The following is an 18539-nucleotide window of genomic DNA, read 5'->3' on the forward strand; positions in this document are numbered from 1 at the left end:
GCTAGCGCTGAGGGGGACCCATGATTATAAAAAAAAAAAAAAAAAAAAAAAAAAAAGGAATCTAGGGGTGCCCGGATGGCTCCGTCGGTTAGGCGTCCGACGTTTGGTTTCGGCTCAGGTCATGATCTCACGACGGTTGGTGAGTTTGAGCCCCACGTGAGGCCCTGCTCTGACAGGGCGGATCTTGCTTGGGATTCTCTCGCTCTCCCCCTCCCCTGCTCGGTCGCGCTCTCTCGAAATAAATAAACGTAAAATGTTTTAAAGTAAATAATAACAATAAACAAAAATGAATCTAGCTAACAACAGTATCCCTCCACCCAATCCATACACCTCCTTCTACAAAACTGTGTCCTACATGAGGAAAAATATGTGACACTCTCTCCTTAAAAAGAGACTTCTTTTCCTCTCATAGGCTGACACAGAAAGAAGGAAAGAAAGAAGAGACACCCAAATCTAGCACACCGACCACGTAATTTCTTCTCGTGTCCCTAGTCTGTTGCCCTGTGTCGTTATGTGCCCTTTTATGGGTCCCCTCAGGTCCCGACAGAAATAGCAAGATGTCATCTCTCCATGCCTCCTTAGCCTCATGAGACTCCGGACCTCCCCTTTCCCACTCATTTCTTTTCCTTCTCCCCAAGTGCTAGCAAGTTTGAGCACGTTTGGGACTGGATGGTTGGAATATTAAGTTAGGCTCCTGGGGTGCTGATAGAAGGCAGGGGGAACCAACGAGCGAGTGTTACCAATTGGGGTTTATGCGTTCAGGAAACATGTCTTGAATGACTGCTATGTGCTAAGACCGAGAGACAGATGCCTAGGTATGAAAGAGGCAGACGGGCCTCCCTACCCCGAGAAACCTTACAGTCCCCGACAGAGAAAGCGGAGCAACCAATCATGGTGGGATCCGGGATCGTCTCCTGAACTGAAATTTCTAAAACCCCCGCAGAGGATTTCTTCTCATGGGTTGGGCACACCGCGTTGCCAGCAAAGCACACCCTGGGCTAACCGATGCCAGGCGTCCGTTTCTGAGTTCCTGGGAATGGATACCCTACAGTTGAACAGGCAACAGAAAATGGGCAAAGGATAGACAGTCGGCCGGCGGGTTGCGGGGGGCGGGGGTGGGGGGTGGGGGGTGGGGAGAAAAGCACAGTTACTTAGTTATAGGCTGACATCTGCCCCCCACCCTGGGGCAACGTCACCCCTTCTGTGCCCCCGAGTCTCCGAGGGGCCAAGGGGCCTGGGCCACCCGCTCATCCCAGAGACCCCAGTATCGAATCTATCCCCTCTGTGGCATCACACCGACGGGACAGGATGAGCTGGGCGGCTGGCACACCAGAGGCCATCAAGAGATACAGGCACTCCGGTGCCCCGCAGTCAGAGAGGGAGGGAAACCCTACAGTGAAAGAAACAGGGCAGCACAGCGTTTAAGGACTCCCATTGTGGGACATCCCCTCCAAAGTCCCGAAAAACTGCTTCCTCTTTATACACCCGCCGCCGACGCCGACGCCGCCGCCGACTACTGAAAGAGAAGGAAACCCAGGGCCCGGTGGGCCTCTGCGGGTTCTGGAAGCAACCCACTCCACACGTAGACACCCTGCTTGGGCTCACGCACCGCGGGACGTCGGAGACCCTCACCTTGGGAGGCGGGTGCGGAGCAGAGAGAGAAGGGCTCTGAAGGCCTGCGAGGTGCAGAGGGGCAGCCCCGCTGTTGGGGCCACAGCATCCGGCGGACCCCACCGTGTTGGCGGCCGCGGGCGGGTCTGTGAAGGAAGAGATGCTGCGTGGAGTTTATGGCAAAACCACCACGGGGGCGAAGGGTCACATGGTGGGGGCGGGGGGGGGGGGCTCCCCTCCCTTCGGGTTCTGGAGCCAGGCCTCCTCCAGGCCCCGAACGCCAGAGACCTCTCCGCCTTCTGAAAAGCAGCTCCTGGCATGCTGCTGGGCCTTTGTAGAGACGGATGCTTACCATGGGACCGTCAGAGACCAGGGCCCCGGACTGTCCATCAGTCCTAAGATGAACGTAGGGTATCAGGGTCGAGCCCGAGCAGGAATAAGAGCCACTGGACAGCCAACAGAGGAAATGGCCCCGCCGGCCCTTTCTTGGCCACCCCGGACCTGGCACGACGGCACGTGAACAGCGGGGGCTACGGTGGTGGCCGCGGAGGTCGCACACGGGGCCGGGGCCGGCACTGCTTCTCTCGGGGCCCTCAGTGGGGGAGCGGAGCGGGGTGGGGGTGGGGGGGTGGTACGGGGCTCCATGGGGTACTGGGGCCCGACCACATCTACTGGCCATTTCTACTGGGGGCCATTCTACATGCGGGGCTCCTCTAGCCGGCTCTCTTTGTTTCCAGAGGCCTCCCTTTGACTGGCCAAGGCTTTGTCCGGTTGCTCAGAGCTCTGAGGCCCTCCTTGCCCACACCTGCCTCCTCCCTCTATCTTATTAACCCTCCACCCCCCGCACCCCCAATCAACCTCCTGCACGCCTCACTCAGTCCCAGCAGCTTCTTTCCAGAGGACCCAATGCCGCCTAGGACTCAGACTCCGGTAGTCCAACTTTTACAAAACATTGGTCAATGTGAATATGTAACGTTCACGTCTGTACAGTTTAAAAAAATGTTTTAATGTTTATTTATTTTTGAGAGAGACAGAGAGTGAGCGGGGGAGGGGCAGAGAGAGGGGGAGACGCAGAATCCTTTTTTTTTTTTTTTTAATTTTTTAATGTTTATTTTTTGAGAGAGAGAGAGAGAGAGAGAGAGAGAGCGAGCGCGGGGGAAGGGCTGAGAGAGAGAGAGACAGAGGGAGACACAGAAACCGAAGCAGGCTCCAGGCTCTGAGCTCTGAGCTGTCAGCACAGAGCCTGATGCGGGGCTGGCACTCACAAGGTGTGAGATCATGACCTGAGCCGAAGTCGGAGGCTTAACCGACTGAGCCACCCAGGCGCCCCGGGGAGACACAGAATCTGAAGCAGATTCCAGGCTCCGAGATGTCAGCGCAGAGCCTCAGGCGGGGTTCCAACTCAGGGACCTTGAGATCATGGGTTCATGACCAGAGCAGAAGTCGGATGGTTAACCGACTGAGCCACCCAGGCACCCCTCATGTCTGTACAATATTTTTAAAAGGGGGCGCCTGGCGGGCTCGGTGTGTAGAGCATGCCGCTCGCAATCTCAGGGCCTCACGTTCAAGCCCCACGTTGGGCATGGAGTCTACTTTAAAAACAACAACAACAACAATCCAGAAACAAAACAACAACAACAACAACAATGGAAAGGGGAATAAATATTTGCCAGTCAAAACCACAGGCAGGGTTTTTTCTCCAAATTATATAGGAGATGCCAGAATGGGATCAGAAAAAAAAAAAAAAAAAAGGGGCACCTGGGTGGCTCAGTGGGTTAAGCACCAACTTCAGCTCAGGTCATGATCTCGAGGCTTGTTCCGAGTTCGCGTCCGGCACTGTGCTGACAGCTCGGCGCCTGGAGCCTGCTTCCAATGCCCTGTCTCCCTCTCTCTCTGCCCCTCCCCCGCTCGTGCTGTCTCTCTGTCTCTGTCTGGTCGGTCTCTCTCCAAAATTAAAAAAAAATAATAATAATCAACATTAAAGACAAAAAGGAAAAAGAAAAGACGACTTGATGAAACGTGGGCAAAGTCACGCACTTCGGGGGAAAGATGACAAATGTGGGTTTTCACATACAGAGGTGCAAAGATGAACAAAGAGGTACCGTAAAGAGAGAAATGCGCATCTAGAACGGTACTGAGAGAGAGTTTACAACCTGAGCGCTTGGTGAAAATCCGAGAGTCTGACGAGCTACTGGGTTTGCCAGGCTGCAGACACAGACGCTGCTTGAGAACTCTCAGGGTGCTCTTAGAGTCCCCATCCCCGTCCCTGGCCCGTGGCTGGAGACGCTTTCGGGGCGACAGCGCCAGGGACCAGGAGGGTGCAACAGCTGGGTGGAGGTACATGGCTCTTGGGTGAGGCTGGTGCCAGCCGTAGCTTTTCAGGCGCCACCGCCCGTGTGTGTCGGTTTGTGCGGGCCACGGGGGGCACGGCGGGGCAGGGGTACTGACTCCAGCTACCCTGCAGTCAGTTAACTCCCAAGAGGCCGATCAGTGCACTCGGTTCCTCGGGAGACGGTCCTTTGCCAGGAATGGGAGTGTCTTGAGGGTCAAAACAGCTGGGAAACCTGTGTTTCCCAGTGGCTAGTAACTGAAGAACGTGGAACCAAGCAGAGAGGTCTTGTGTTGGAGAGGCCCCAAGAGCCATCAGGATGACCGTTGGGCCACTGGCTGGGTGAGCTTGCTTGGTCGATAGATCACCTCGTTGAATCCATATCCATTCGCTCATCCATTCAACAAATATTTAGGTGCTGGGCACGGGGCTAAGTGCACGGGCCGCCAGAGAGGTGGAAAGAGGGGTCCAGGTGGGATCTTCCCAGTCGTCCGGAGCTGGGGTATGGAGGCGGCGGGGCAGGGTGCGGGAAGGGAGGCAGGGTACAGACCAGGACATACTCCCGAACCGTACCGTATCATAGTGGGGCTGGTGGGAGTGGGGAGGGAAAAGTGCTCAAAACAGACCCCGGCGTTAGGTTAGGTTCTATCAGGACGTGGTCTTCAGCGAGGAGACGAAGCTTCCAGAGAAGTGACTGGCAAAAACGCTGTTTGCTACTCAAGCAGCGGACTCCTGCCGGGCATTTCCACACAGGGCCTCAGAGGTTAACCAGTCACGAAGGTAACTTGCTTAGGGTCCCGCGCAACCCCGCGCTTCCGGGAGAACGCGTGACGGAGAGATCATCCCCGCCCCCACCCCCACGGGACAGAGGGTAAACTCAGGGCGGGAGACAGTCACAGAGCCAAGAGCTAAGGCGGGGTCGGGCAGGGCCGTGACCGCAGATCAGATGTCACCATCGTGTTACCGGCCTCTCTCGTGCCGGTCCGTGTGTGTGTGTGTGTGTGTGTGTGTGTGTGTGTGTCTGTGTGTGTGTGTGTGTGTGTCTGTGTGTACGCGCACGCGCGTGCCCAGCAGTCCTTCCCTGCTCCAAGGTCCACGTCCAGAGGCAGGCGGTGTCTTGGGTCAGGGTGAGGCCCACAGGTCGGCTGCCTACAGTCTGCGTCCCACTGGACAAGTTTCTCAACCTCTCTGATGTCGGTTATCACAGCCGTGAAGTGAGGGTGGTAACCACTTCAATTCGCTCCAGGGTCCTGAGGATCCAAACGGATGGGAAAGACCGCACGCAGGGCAGTGAGTCTGGCGCGCGGCAGTGCTGCGATCGATCGGGATGGTTTCCCCGCAGGGATGACGGAACCGAGGACTCAATCAGATCGAGGGGCGATCGTGCTGGTCTCACGGTCCTTACAGCTAGCTAACTGCAGACTTCGAGAAGAACTAACCCAGGAAAGAAACCGACGCCCGCCGGGGCGAGGGCGGGGACTGGGGGGGGGGGGGGGCGGGGGACAGGGGGCGAGGCGGGATGTCTCAGTCACCGGAGGCTGGCGAGGAGGTGAGTAGGACGGAGGCCGCTCACAGTCACGTTCGCAGGTTCCTGCCCCGGCCGCAGTTCGCTGCCCGCCCAAGGTCGGGGCCCCGCCTGGGGCGCCCGGGCGGACGCTCCCCTCCCCGACGCACGGCGTTCTACCCGGCGGCTTTCTCGGGTGGGGCGGGACACGCAAATTAGCGAGTCCTCCGCTAGGGAAGGACGGGAGGGAGCGGAAAGGGACGCGAAAATTCACCAGGAATGCGGGGGGCAACCGCAACTGCACCGCGTGTGGCGCGTACCACGGGATAGTGAGCCAAGAATGTGGACTGAGCGTCACCTGGCTCACCGTGAGTGCAATATGGATGGCCGCAGGGCGGTAGCGGGGAGGAGGCAGCGGTCGGTAACGATTCTCGCCCTTTTTCGCTACGATCAAGTGTAGGAGCAGTCCTCTTCGTGCTCGGTATCTGATACGTTCTCTAGTCGAGAACGGCATCGTAAATGGGTTTGCTGGGGCTGGGTAAGTGGGGTCAGGGGTTCGCTCCGTTCTTTTCACGCATCGGCCTGGCATTGCAGTATTTCTAGGAACTGTGCGCGCTTCCGGGCGCGGGGAGGACTGTGGAGTTGCGAACCACAGGTGGAGTCTAGTGCTTGTTCTTTGTCGGCTCGTGTGTTGCGCTGCTTTCTTTCTTTCTTTCTTTCTTTCTTTTTTTTCCTTCTTTTTTTGCTGCTGTCTGTTCGTTTGTTCTTTTTTTTTTTTTTTTTCCCCTGTGCTGTTTCTTCTTCCCCGCCCCGCGTTTTGCTTCCTGAAGTTGTAGCCTTGCAGTTTCCCAGCTTGTGGGAACGGTCAGAGACCGTATGGTCTTATTATTCCTAGCCGGGGGGAAGAAGCCCGGAGGCTGGGCTCTAGTACCCCTGGCACAGGCGCGTGCCGCCGCTCGGCGTCCGCCGCCTGGGGTCAGCCCCCCTCCATGCCTCCGGTCATCGGGCTCTGCGGCCGAGTCGCGTTCCCCTTTCGTGCCTCTGGCTTCTTCTCTGGGTCACACGCGCCGACCCCCTTTCCCCACCTCTTCGCCGCCCCCGGTCTCCTGAAACTTTCTTACTTCTCTGCTCAAGACCGTGCCTGTTTGCTGCCTCTGAAGTGCTTTTTTTCTTCGTATGCCCCGTCCCTGGGCGTGGGCCCAGGCCCACCGGCCTGGTGACCCACACTTTTGGGGAGAAATACTTCACGCCCACGCCCATGTGGCTCGACTTCCAATGTAGGGGACTGAAACCCGGGGCCTTCAAGAAGCTCTCAACTCGCTCTGCCGGACCCCTTAGCCGTCCCAGAACAAATCACAGGCAAATGCGATCATACGTACAAATAAATGTCTTCCCTGGTACGGAAGGAAAATTCCTTCTTCCAGATCGATCTATGGGGAGCCGCTTATCCACCCTGGTTGGCACATCAGAATCTCCTGGGGTTTTCCTTTAAATCCTACTCCTGTCCCACCACTGCCATACGGCAATCGGCAATCGAATTGGAGTCCCTGGGGCGGTGGCCCGAAGTTGGTGGTACCTCCACTAGCCCGCCAGGCGTTTCCGTTGCACCGTGTGCCTCCAGAAGCACTCCTTCGAGCATCTGGGAGGATGCCCCCGGTCAGCTTACTCTGAAACGGTGAATTCCCCAGGACAATGGAAGCGTTCCATGCACCCCTGCAAATCCAGGCACCAGTCGCTTTACGACAGTCCCAGACTGGCTTCGCCTTCAGCACACCATAGGCACTCAGCAAACAGTGTACCCAATGGGGAAATAACGGATCCCCTGGTCTTGGCACAGACAGGAGGCCATCCAGTCTGGTGGGGAGGCCTTTGGACCCACATTGGAATATGTTGAGAGCAAGTGCCGGTCGGACGACGTCGTAGCTTCTGCGTTGTGCCTGCCACTCTGAGGAACCAGATGGACCGTCTCTTCACCGCCCCCCCCCCCCCCCCGCATTTCCTTGTAGATGTGGAGACTGATGACACTACCCACGAGGGTATGAAAAGGTTTACAGCTCACATAATGAAGCTTTCCAGGGAGAGCAGGGTGGCTCCCGGGCAGATTCAAAAATGGCTTGAGAGCAAAGGAAGGAGCCTGGGTTGGTGTGTTTAATTATGGTGGTGAATGGAGGGTCTGGGGTAAGGCTTTTTGTCAGATCCACCGGAGGGAGGGCAGGAAGAGAGGAGGGAGTGGTGAGACTTAAAAGCTGTCTGCAGTCAAAGATCCAAAGGAAGTCAGACTCTCTATTACCTGCTGCAAGCTGCTTTCCCCTCTGTGAAATGGGGGTGGGCAGCCGCCTTCTGCGGGCACGGTGCCCATGAAACGGTGCCTTCCACGGTGGATACTCAACAAACATCCCTTGGATCAGAGTCTGATGGCCGTCTTGATCTGATGTGATAAGGAGGGTTCCAGCCTGAGCAAGGGCAGGGGCGGGGGTGGGAGGTGGGGGGGGGGGTGGGGGGGGCAGGGCCAGGCCGGCCGGTGGGGACAAGGTGGAGGAAGAAAGGGAAGGGGAAGGGGTACGGGCAGCTTCCTGTGAGAAGCTGAACCTGCTGGCTGACTTTGAGATATGAATGAGTCTGTGAAGGACGGGGACATGGGGGTGGGGGCATGATGATAGGGAGGAGCCCACCAGAAGCAAGGGTCCCCAGTTTTGAGGCCCAGATCATAACTTCAAGGTGGCTGGGCAGGTCAGTGGGATACAAACCGGTCCCCTCATTCCCCAGTCGCTCCCCTGCCCCCGCTCTTGGTCAGACTGCAATGCCCGGGTTCCCCCCTCATGTGCCCTGAAATTCTGACTTGCATGGGCATTCTGACTTGTTCTTTAGGCCACCCCCACCCCCCCCCCCCCCCGCCAAGACGTCAGGCAGGCCTTCCTGATTCAGCTGGCTTTGTGTTCCATCCCACCTTCTCCTTTATTGAATATGTATCGCATGCTTCCCATAGGGACGCAGAGCCAAACGGGAGAGGCCTTGGGCCTCAAGGGAGTCACACAGCCAGGTGGGGGCCACAACCATGTGTTCATCTCTGACAGTCCCCTCCGCATCGAACATGGTGTTGTGGCCATTTGGGCAGGTGTCTTATCCTGGTCCTGGCCCGGATGCTCCCTGGTTGGGGCAGCGAGGAGGCAGGAACGGTGTCTGGTTTCTCTCTACTTCCCAGGACCAAGCACCGCCCCGGTGGGTCGTGGAGTTGAAGGTGATTAATGACTATTCCTTAAGTTGGAACCGCTGGTGATGGCAGGAGGCCCAGAGTGCTGGTGGTTTTGTCCTCCTGGGCAGATCCATTTCCCCAGGGTAAAAAGACAAGAGCTTTATCACTGGGCCTCCTGCTCTGTCCGAGGGTCCGTCCACTCTGTAGTGCCTGTCGCTTTCCGAATGGGGCATCCATTTTCTTGAGGAGGATTCTCCATACAAGTGACCACGCACCCCCTCACCCCCACCATGAATGCCTAGGGGGCAGGAATAGGATCACAGTCACGTCCCGGAGTTGGGCTCTGTCTGATGGGCGCCCAACCATCGTCCACATGGAAAGGATGGGTCAATCCCGTGGACGCAAAGAATCAAACGTGGTTAGGTCAATGTGTTCCGCTACTTTATTTTTTAAGTAAGTTTTATGTCCCCTGCAGGGCTTGAACTCATGGCCTTGAGATCAAGAGTCTCATGCTCTACCGACTGAGCTGTCCAGGCACCCCTGTTCTGCTACTTTTTAAAGAAAAATCGAAGGCGGGGTGGGGTGGGGGTGGGGGGGGTGGTGGTGCGGCCTGGCTGGCTCAGTCGGTAGAGCATGGAAGAGATTACTCAACGATAACGTCTTTAAAAAGGGGGGAGGGGGCACATGGGTGGCCCAGTTGGTTGAGAGGGGGACTTTGCAGCTCAGGTCATGATCTCATGGTTGGTGAGTTGGAGCCCCGCATCGGGCTCGCTGCTGTCAGCACAGAGCCTGCTTCGGAGCCTCTGTCCGCCCCCCCCCCCCCCCCCCGCCCTTCCCCCGCTGGCCCTCTCTCTCAAAAATAAACATTTAGAAAAAGAAGAAGGAAAGAGAGAGAGAGGAAGAAAGATCCAGGAGTGTTACAAAAATGTACACGCGGTACGGTTTAGGATCCAAGGTGGCATCTCAAAGTTGTGAAGGAAAAATACATTCCTTTGCACTGTACTGCAGAGTAGATACCAAATGGCTCAAAGATTTAGCTGTGGAGAAAGAAGAAAAAGACCTAAGGGAAGATTTAGGAAATTATTTTATAACCTCATCTGAAAAAATCTGAAAGCTATTTTTTTCATGATGAATAGGATGATAGAAAAAATAACTTTTTAAAGGTTGTTTGTTAATGTAATGGGTTTTTATTTTTTATTTTATTTATTTAAAAAAATTTTTTTTCAACGTTTAGTTATTTGTTTTGGGACAGAGAGAGACAGAGCATGAACGGGGGAGGGGCAGAGAGAGAGGGAGACACAGAATCGGAAACAGGCTCCAGGCTCTGAGCCATCAGCCCAGAGCCTGACGCGGGGCTCGAACTCACGGACCGCGAGATCGTGACCTGGCTGAAGTCGGACGCTTAACCGACTGCGCCACCCAGGCGCCCCTGTAATGGGTTTTTTAATTAAGAAATAGTTTGTGGGGGCGCCTGGGTGGCTCAGTCCATTAGGCGGCCGACTTCGGCTCAGGTCATGATCTCGCGGTCCGTGAGTTGGAGCCCTGCGTCGGGCTCTGTGCTGACCGCTCAGAGCCTGGAGCCTGTTTCCGATTCTGTGTCTCCCTCTCTCTGACCCTCCCCCGTTCCATGCTCTGTCTCTCTCTGTCTAAAAATAAATAAACGTTAAAAAAAAAAAAAAGAAAGAAAGAAATAGTTTGTGATATTTGTGGTTGGTTTTTTTTTTTTGTTTGTTTGTTTGTTTGTTTGTTTTTTGTTTTTTGTTTTTTTTTTTTTGAGAGCGAGAGAGACAGAGCGCGAGCAGTGGAGGGGGCAGATAGAGAGGGAGACACAGAATCCAAAGCGGACTCCAGGCTCTGCGCTGTCAGCACAGAGCCGGACGTGGGGCTGAAACCCACAAACCCTGACCTGAGATCCTGACCTGAGCCGAAGTCAGAGGCTCGAGGCTCAACTGACTGAGCCACCCAGGCGCCCCTATGTTTTAGATAATGTCTACGCCTAAACGTGGGGCTGGGACTCACGACCCCTCCAGGTCAAGAGTGGCAAGCCAGGCGCCTCTAAAATATAACTTTCAGTGGAACCTTAAGGAGATGAAATCCTCAAAAGACAGATAGCCAACAGAAGAAAATACTCACTGCTTGTATTACATACAAAGGGCCTTAAACTGTAAATTGCCGATACAAGCCCTTATGATAAAGCCCGACCAGTTAACCTAGCAAGTAAAAGGGCCGACGTCCCTGAACAGAGACAGTTCAGGGCTCTCAAACACAGGAGAGAACACTCAGCCTTATCTTCTTACCCATGATTAGAGAAGTACAAGTCAAAACCATGCTGAGGTACCATTTTCACCTGTAAGATCGGCCCCTCCCCCCGCTCCCCTGCCCCCCGCCCCCCCCCCCCCAAGCTCCCTGCTCCCCCGAAATTCAAGGCCCCCTTGCGGCAAGAGTGGCAGGACCGTGACCACACCGCACTCACGGCGAGGACACAAGGGCATACGACTGGCGTCCACCGAGCGCACTTTGCAGGCACTTGGGTCCGTGCGTGTGTATCTGAGCAAACTCCGCGGGAGTGAATCACGCCGAGGAGACGGAAACGCCAAGTTATTGATTCGCGACGGGAACTGTTCCATCCCAATGAGAGTAATCCAGGAGGACAGCCCCTTCTCGCGAGGGAACCAGCCTGGGGCTGGGACTCTGGGGCGGAAGACGGCCCGAAGGACGCGGACGGGAGCCGGGGGTGGGGGTTGGAGGGTGGGCGTGCTGAAGAGCCGTCAGCGTCGCGACGCGCGGGGCACTGGCTGGGAGTGTAGGAGGCAGGATGTCATTCACTGAACGGTGGTTGAGTGTGCGGGGCGGGGCGGGCAGAGCAGCGGCCAAAAGCAAGGTCTTGCCTTCACGGGCTCCCGGAAGCCCCGGGATCTGCAGCCGTGTTGGCTGTCCCTTCGCAGTCCCCGCCAGCCGCCCCCCCTCCCGGGTCTTTGCGCGAGGTGTGTGCACGCCGGGAGGTGGGCCCCCAGTTGGGTTTGGGCTCGCGGCGCGCAGAGGCGGTCGGGAGGGTGGAGTCGGGCCGCGGCGGCCGCGCCTCCTCAGGGAACAAAAGGCGGGGCATCATGCAGATTAGAAACGGCTGTGCGGCGGCGCGGTAAGGACGGGCCAACCAGGGATACGGGATCTCCCCTTCAGAATGTGAGAACGAAAAAAATGTGCACAAAAGTATTCTAGTGATTATCGATGGTCCTGTCGATGTCGCAAAGGATATCAGAAAAGGAGTGAGCGTTAGGGTTCTCACCATGAGTTGAATATGGATGATGGGAGAACGGTACTGGAGAGGGAGGGGCAGGCCGGTATCGCTTCTCGGCCTTTTGGCTAAGATCAAGTGTAGTATCTGTTCTTATCAGTTTAATATCTGATACGTCCTCTATCCGAGGACAATATATTAAATGGATTTTTGGAGCCGGGAGATGGAATAGGGGCTTGCTCCGTCCACTCCGCGCATCGGCCCGGTATTGCAGTACTTCCGGGAACGGTGCACCTCCCTCTTTTCCTTTCAGTGGGTTCCTAAAAGCAGATATGGTGCTTGGTTCGCGGAGCTGGATTTTTTTTCTTTTTCTTTTTTTTCTTCTTATTTCCCCTTTGCCCGGGCGGGTACGGACGTGTTGTGTTCGTCCGTCGCGCCTTTTTTTTTTTTTTTTTTTTTTTTTTTTTCCTAGTCGCGGTCTCGTTTTGGCGCCAGGCTGGGTGCGCTGGGGCTGGAATGCCTGTGAGGGTCATTGTTTCCGCCTGGCTGAGTTCTGCGCGCTGGGCTTTTCCTGCTCTCCCTTTTTCATGTTCCTCCTCTCAGGCGCTTTTTTTTTTTTTTTTTTTTTTTTTTCTTCTTCTTCTTCCCCCTCTCTCCTCTGCTGGTCTTTTTTCGTTCCATTCCCCCCGCTTCCCTTTTCCGGTTTCGCCCCCGGGTGCGGCCTTTTTTTCTTCAACCGCTTTCCGCTGCCGTTTTCCGATTTCTTCTACTTTTCTCAGGAAGTTTGCACTCGTGCGTAGTCTGGTTCCCGGTGGTGGCCAGCTCTTCTAAACCTTCCATTTCTCGTTCCCGGGAGTCTTGCTCCACTTTACCTCTCAAAGAGCTTTGCCCTCCTCCCCGCGCCCGGCCCCCCCGCCGCCTTGCCAGTCCTTGTGCTTTCTGTCCAGCTAGCTGCAGCTCATTTCGCTTTTGAAGGTTTAGCTCCTTCCTGGCTGTCTCTCTCTGAGACACTTCTGTCATTCCTGGTGAGTGTCAACAGTCACACGGGCGATTCCTTCCGAACACCCCGCCTGGCCTCTCAGTTTCTCCACCGCGGCTAAATCTATCCCCCCTCGTCGGCCCGCTAGATTTTGTCATTCCCAATTGCTCTCACCGTGTCCCCATCCAGCATCACATTCTCCCATCGCCTTCTACCCTTCCTCTGCCCTTTGACACCTGACACTTCTCTGTTCCTTCACACCTACACCCCACCCCTACCCCGGATCCCTCAATGTCCTTGCCTCCCTATTGACCTGGATTCATTTCCTTGCACATACCCTCAGGTCCTTGACACGTTCTTGGTGCCACCTGTGCCACTGACTGTAGCCGGCGAAAACCATAGCACCGGGCCGATCTGGCTCACCTAAACTCTCAGTGTGCCGGGGAGAAAACTAGATAGACCTCAACACATTTGTTACCCAGGCTCCAAGAGGCCCTTTCAGGAGAAGGAAAAATAAAAGCATTGGGGGAGGGGGCACCTGGGTGGCTCAGTCGGTTAAGCGTCTGACTTTGGCTCAGGTCATGATCTCTTGGTTTGTGAGTTCGAGCCCCGCGTCGGGCTCCGTGCTGACAGCTCAGAGCTGGAGCCCGCTTCGGATTCTCTCTCTCTCTCTCTCTCTCTCTCTCTCTCTCTCTCTCTCTCTCTCTGCGCTTCCCCCACTTGTGCCCTGTCTCTATCAGAAGTAAATAAATGTAAAAAATTTTTTAAAAAGCACTGTGGGAAACTGCTTTATTTACAATTGACACGAGTTTAATTAAACACAACAAAACTCACATTCTTATACTTCATACTTTCCAGGTTTTGAAGGTCTAAATATCCGAATCCGGCGACATCCTCCAAATGCAACGGACTGCTCATTGGCTGTCCTACCCTGCCTGTGAAATATTGCTTCTCCAGTATTTCCAATACATCTCCAACAGGTTCGGCCTTATCACTACTTCTGGTTCTTCTTGTGTTATGCCCAGAATTCGTGATCCCCAAAGACCGCCAGGGAGCCGAGTCCGATGTAAAAGCAAAAGAGCCTTTATTCGAGCTAGCTCGAGCTCAATCCCCTACCTGCACCGACGCAGCGGTGAGATACCAGGGAGAGAGAGCGAGTTTCAAAAGGACAAAGGTTTTATTGGGGCCTGGGGGCAGTTGGTGAGGTAATGGCTATGGCCTCAGCCGATTGGCTGGGGAAGGGTCCGAGTCCTGTTAGGCAGGTGAGGGGGGGGTTACTCAAGGGGAAGAGGTGTGGTCAAGGTGAAGGACACAGAACAAGATGGAGTTGGCCGTCGTAGGCCCGCCCTTTCACTTGCACCGTCAAAACACAACAGTCGAAGGTTTTTTTCATTTTTATTTTTTATGTTTTTAACCCTCGGTGGCTTGCAATTCTGTTGACCTGCAGAGTCTGGCGTTTGAGAAAATTCATCTAGGATATTGTCATTTGAAGACGTGCGGTCGGAGATTTCACTCATGTTGATCCCTTTCGCCCTCCTCATTAGAGACCAGTCCTTTGCTTTCATCTTCTGGTTCGTCTAGTCAGAGTCTAATCATTCATCTAATCGTGTCAGAGTTCTCTTCTTTGCCCATATTATGGGTGGAAAGGTGAAAATTTCCAAATTCTCGATGACATTCAACAAAAGCAAAATTCAGACTGCCAGGATAGTGTCTCCCATCTGCTTGTGTACCTTCTGGAAAGATGATTCGCTACTTTGTTTTTAATTGCAACAAGGCAGGGAGAAAACTGAGGGATGGTGGGTGCCACTCTGGTGAGGTGTTTCACTGCCGCCTCACCGCTCTGAGGGATTCCATTTCCTTAGCCTTGTAGATTTCTCCGTCCTAGTTGGGGATCGAGGAATAACTTCAGGCAAAAATACCCCCAGGATGATGAAATAGCAAGTTGTTTCGTTGTTTTGAGATTACAGGGAGAATAAGATTGCTAAGACCCCGCGATGTGTCTTCGGTTTGGAGACGGAGAGAAAAGCAGCCGCAGAAGCTGGCCTGACACTCACAGCTAGGCTGTGGGGGTCTCCCGTGGAACGTAAACACTTTCACACAACAGTGGCGGCAATCTGAAAAATAAAACAGCCAGTTATTTTACTAGCAAAAAAACCTATTTTACTAGCTATTCGGGAATAGCAGAGGAATTGCGATTACGGACCTGCAGGCTATGGTGAACTGCAGACAAGTCCGAAGAGGCAAAAGGAAGGTCAGCCTTTGTTTACGTTTTAGGAGGAAGCTGGGGAGGCTTGTTTTGAGCAACAGTTCCCTGGAGAAGAACAGGAGTTTGAGGTCCTGGCGGCTTCTCATTAGCTGCAAGCGGGGGTTAGTGCCTTGTTGGCTGGGGTGCAACAAGGGCTCTTCCTTCTTTTTCTTAAAGGCAGGAGATAAGCTTCCTATGTGAAAAGGGTCTCCCTTGTCAGAATAAATTTTTGTCTTCCTTCTTCCCGCTAAGGTTAGGCAGGCTGCAAGGAGTGGTACATGCTTGAGAGCTCCCCTCTCCAGTGCTTCCCGACTCCATTTTAACTGAGCTCTCCTTTATTTATTTTCTTTCTGTCTCTCTTTTTTTTTTTAACGTTTATTTATTTATTTTTGAGATAGAGACAGACCATGAATGGGGGAGGGTCAGAAAGAGAGGGAGACACACAATCTGAAACAGGCCCCAGGCTCTGGCTGTCAGCACAGAGCCTGACGCGGGGCTCGAACTCACAGAACGTGAGATCATGACCTGAGCCGAAGTCGGACGCCCAACCGACTGAGCCACCCAGGCGCCCCTCCTTTATTTATTTTCAACATCAACAGATTAAGGTCACTCTGTGACCCGTGATGAATCAAGACAGAAACAAGGCCACTCCGTAGTTGCCTCCGAACTGAGACAAGAAAAAAGAAGAATATTGTCCAAACAACAAAACCGACCAAACACCCCCTATCCTAGCTAATATGAGTAACTGCTGCTACTTTCCCAGTCGCAGTTTTCTTTCTTTCTCGCTCTATTCTTCCTTTCTTCTAGGTAAGATGTATTCAGCTACCCAATCACTGAGTTACCCCCACTGCCTGAGGTCATCTGTAGGAGAGAGAGAGAGAGTGTGTGTGTGTGTGTGTGTGTGTGTGTGTGTGTGTGTTGTCTGGAGGGGGCGAATCTTTGTCCTTCTCCCCTTCAAGGTTCTTGGGGGTGGTGGGAAGGGGAGGATGGCTGGGGCTTTGTAGCAAAAGACGCATTAAAAAGAGAAAAAGAAACAGAAGTGTATTAGTGTACGTATCTCATATATACACAGGAGAAAGTCAGGGATGAATAACCCAATGGGGTGGCTGGAACTTGGGCTTACATAGCCGCTTAAAACAAAACAAACAGGGGCGCCTGCGTGACTCAGTCGGTTAAGTGTCTGACCCATGATTTCTGCTCAGGTCATGGTCTCATGGTTCATGAGATCGAGCCTGGAGTCGGGCTCTGCACTGGCCGACAGCACAGAGCCTCCTGGGGATTCTCTCTCCCTCTCTCTCTCCCTCTCTCTCTCTCTCTCTCTCTCTCTCTCTCTCTCCCCCTCCTTTGCCCCGCCTCCTGCGTGTGTGTGCTCTCTCTCTCCGTCTCTCTCTCTCTCTCTCTCTCTCTCTCTCTCTCTCTCTGAAAATAAAATATACAAATAAAGAATCTTTAAAAACAAAACAAACAGAAACAAAAAAATAATAAATTTTCAGAAAAGTGACAAAAAGTAAAAGGGCTTTGAGTTTCTAGGCTGGCCAACTGTGGGATGGTAACTATATGGGGAAATAGTGGAAGATAAGGGCTGGGCAGTAAAATTTGTTAGGTAGAGTCTCTGGTGCCAGTCTCTGGGCTGATAAGGATCCAGGGTTGTCCGTAATTAACTCCTGTATACCTTTATGTCCTGATTTTAGGCAAATCGGGGGAGGGAAGAGTTTTTTCCTCCTGTTTGAGCTCAAAATAATCCTTACGCCAAAGTGGCATATTGGCGGGCGGCGGGGGAGGGGGGCAATTCCGCCACCCTTCGCATCCCATTCAAAGGAAGGCCTCGCTCACTTAAACCTTCCCCAAGCCCCCTAATGCAAGCCTACATCCTGTATATAATGAGCCATTCCTGACACCCTCTCACTGAGGCGCCCCGCGGGTTCCTTCTCACTTTGCAGCAAGCGGTAACCCAACCCTTTTCATTACAGGTGTGTTCCTGGTGGTCTTTGGCTGGATGGCGTTGACAAGTTATTAAGAGGGTCCACCGATGGACCCATATGGGAACTGCGACATGGAATGCGTTTTATTCTAACAAAGCCCCCCCCCCCCCGTTGGAAGACCTATAAACGAGAATACAAGTCATGAAATACCACTATTTACAAATAGAACTGCTCAAAAGAGAAACTAGAAAAAAAAGAGAAAAGGTTGTTGATCTCATAACTCCCAGAGCAAGACAGCTTAGTAAAAGGGTAGAGGGATGGATATATATGTATCTGCATCTGTGTCGGTGTATGTATGTACAGTACACAACAGATCCATGATGTTATGTGGTGGGTGCTCACGGTAGAAATCTTTCAACGTTGCTGTACGTGCGAAAAGAAATTTAAGAAGAAAAAAATGCTGCCAAGAAAAACCTCACAGAGCTATTTGTCTCGTTCTGGGCTTTCTCCAAGGAAATGAGACTTGAGGCAGCTTTCCCGCTACAGGCGCGTTTCCCTTTCAAGGCGAGAGAGAGAGGAGAGAGAGAGAGCGAGAGAGCGAGCGAGCCGGCGCTGACGGCAGGAAACCAGGAAACGGCGCGTGTGTGGGCGGGACATGCAAATTAAAGTGGCTGTTTCTCTCGCGAGCTATGGGAGCAAAACAATAAAAAGCGTGAAAGCCCCGAACAAGTTAAGCGATCTGATAAACTGAGTATGTCTTAGGAGTTGTGACGATGACACACTGTCCAGTCTAAGGAAAGAGGGTGAGCCTTCGTTTGAGGGTGACTTTTCTCACCGTGACCCAAAGGAGGAGTGAGAGGGAGGGTGTCGATGCGCTGGGGAGGACGTGGTTATCGCTTCTCGGCCTTTTGGCTAAGATCAAGTGTAGTATCTGTTCTTATCAGTTTAATATCTGATACGTCCTCTATCCGAGGACAATATATTAAATGGATTTTTGGAGCTGGGAGATGGAATAGGAGCTTGCTCCGTCCACTCCGCGCATCGACCTGGTATTGCAGTACTTCCAGGAACGGTGCACCTCCCCTTGGGAGGAAACACGCGAGTGTCTCAAAAGTCAGTTTTCGCGGCCTTTTTTTTACTGCTTTGGGAGCAGCTCTCTGTTTTCATTCGTTACTTTTTACTTTTCTTCGCAGAAGTTTTTGTTCTATTACAGTGTAGAGATTCGTAAGTGGTTTTGATTTCGGGGAGCGAGGGAGAGAGTTCTAATAAGGTTATGTCCTGTATTCTATCGCCTTTTTTTCTTTATATCACCGCGTTTCTTTCAGAGCTTTACCTGCATTTTGCCACCTTGAGGACTTGTGCTTAGGCTGAGTTTTGTGGTGTTTTGACTCAAGTGAACTTCTCTTAGCATTCATAAAGTGGAGGAATTTTATGAGAATTGCAATGACTCTCTACAAGTTGCTCTAAAGATTGATTTCCTCCTTCCCTCTCATGTCTATCTTCTAATGGTGGGTGTGCTCA

General features: G+C 53.4%; 1 long non-coding RNA gene and 3 other non-coding genes across 4 annotated transcripts in view; all 4 read left to right on the forward strand.

Moving 5' to 3' along the window:
• Nucleotides 1–18121, forward strand: part of LOC106989733 (uncharacterized) — a 28618-nt gene extending 10497 nt beyond the window's left edge. Inside the window, exons 2-3 of the long non-coding RNA XR_008294055.1 lie at nucleotides 13710–13831; nucleotides 17067–18121. This is a non-coding gene — a long non-coding RNA (uncharacterized LOC106989733). The remainder of the gene's footprint in view (nucleotides 1–13709; nucleotides 13832–17066) is intronic.
• LOC113597370 (U2 spliceosomal RNA) lies at nucleotides 5868–6063 on the forward strand. Its single transcript, XR_003418150.1, has one exon. It is a non-coding gene; the product is annotated as a U2 spliceosomal RNA (small nuclear RNA).
• LOC113597369 (U2 spliceosomal RNA) lies at nucleotides 11981–12171 on the forward strand. The gene has a single exon (XR_003418149.1). It is a non-coding gene; the product is annotated as a U2 spliceosomal RNA (small nuclear RNA).
• LOC113597367 (U2 spliceosomal RNA) lies at nucleotides 17911–18101 on the forward strand. The gene has a single exon (XR_003418147.1). It is a non-coding gene; the product is annotated as a U2 spliceosomal RNA (small nuclear RNA).
• Nucleotides 18122–18539: the final 418 nt, after the last annotated feature.

This window comes from Acinonyx jubatus, chromosome E1 (genome assembly GCF_027475565.1).
Source record: "Acinonyx jubatus isolate Ajub_Pintada_27869175 chromosome E1, VMU_Ajub_asm_v1.0, whole genome shotgun sequence".
NCBI lineage: Eukaryota > Metazoa > Chordata > Mammalia > Carnivora > Felidae > Acinonyx > Acinonyx jubatus.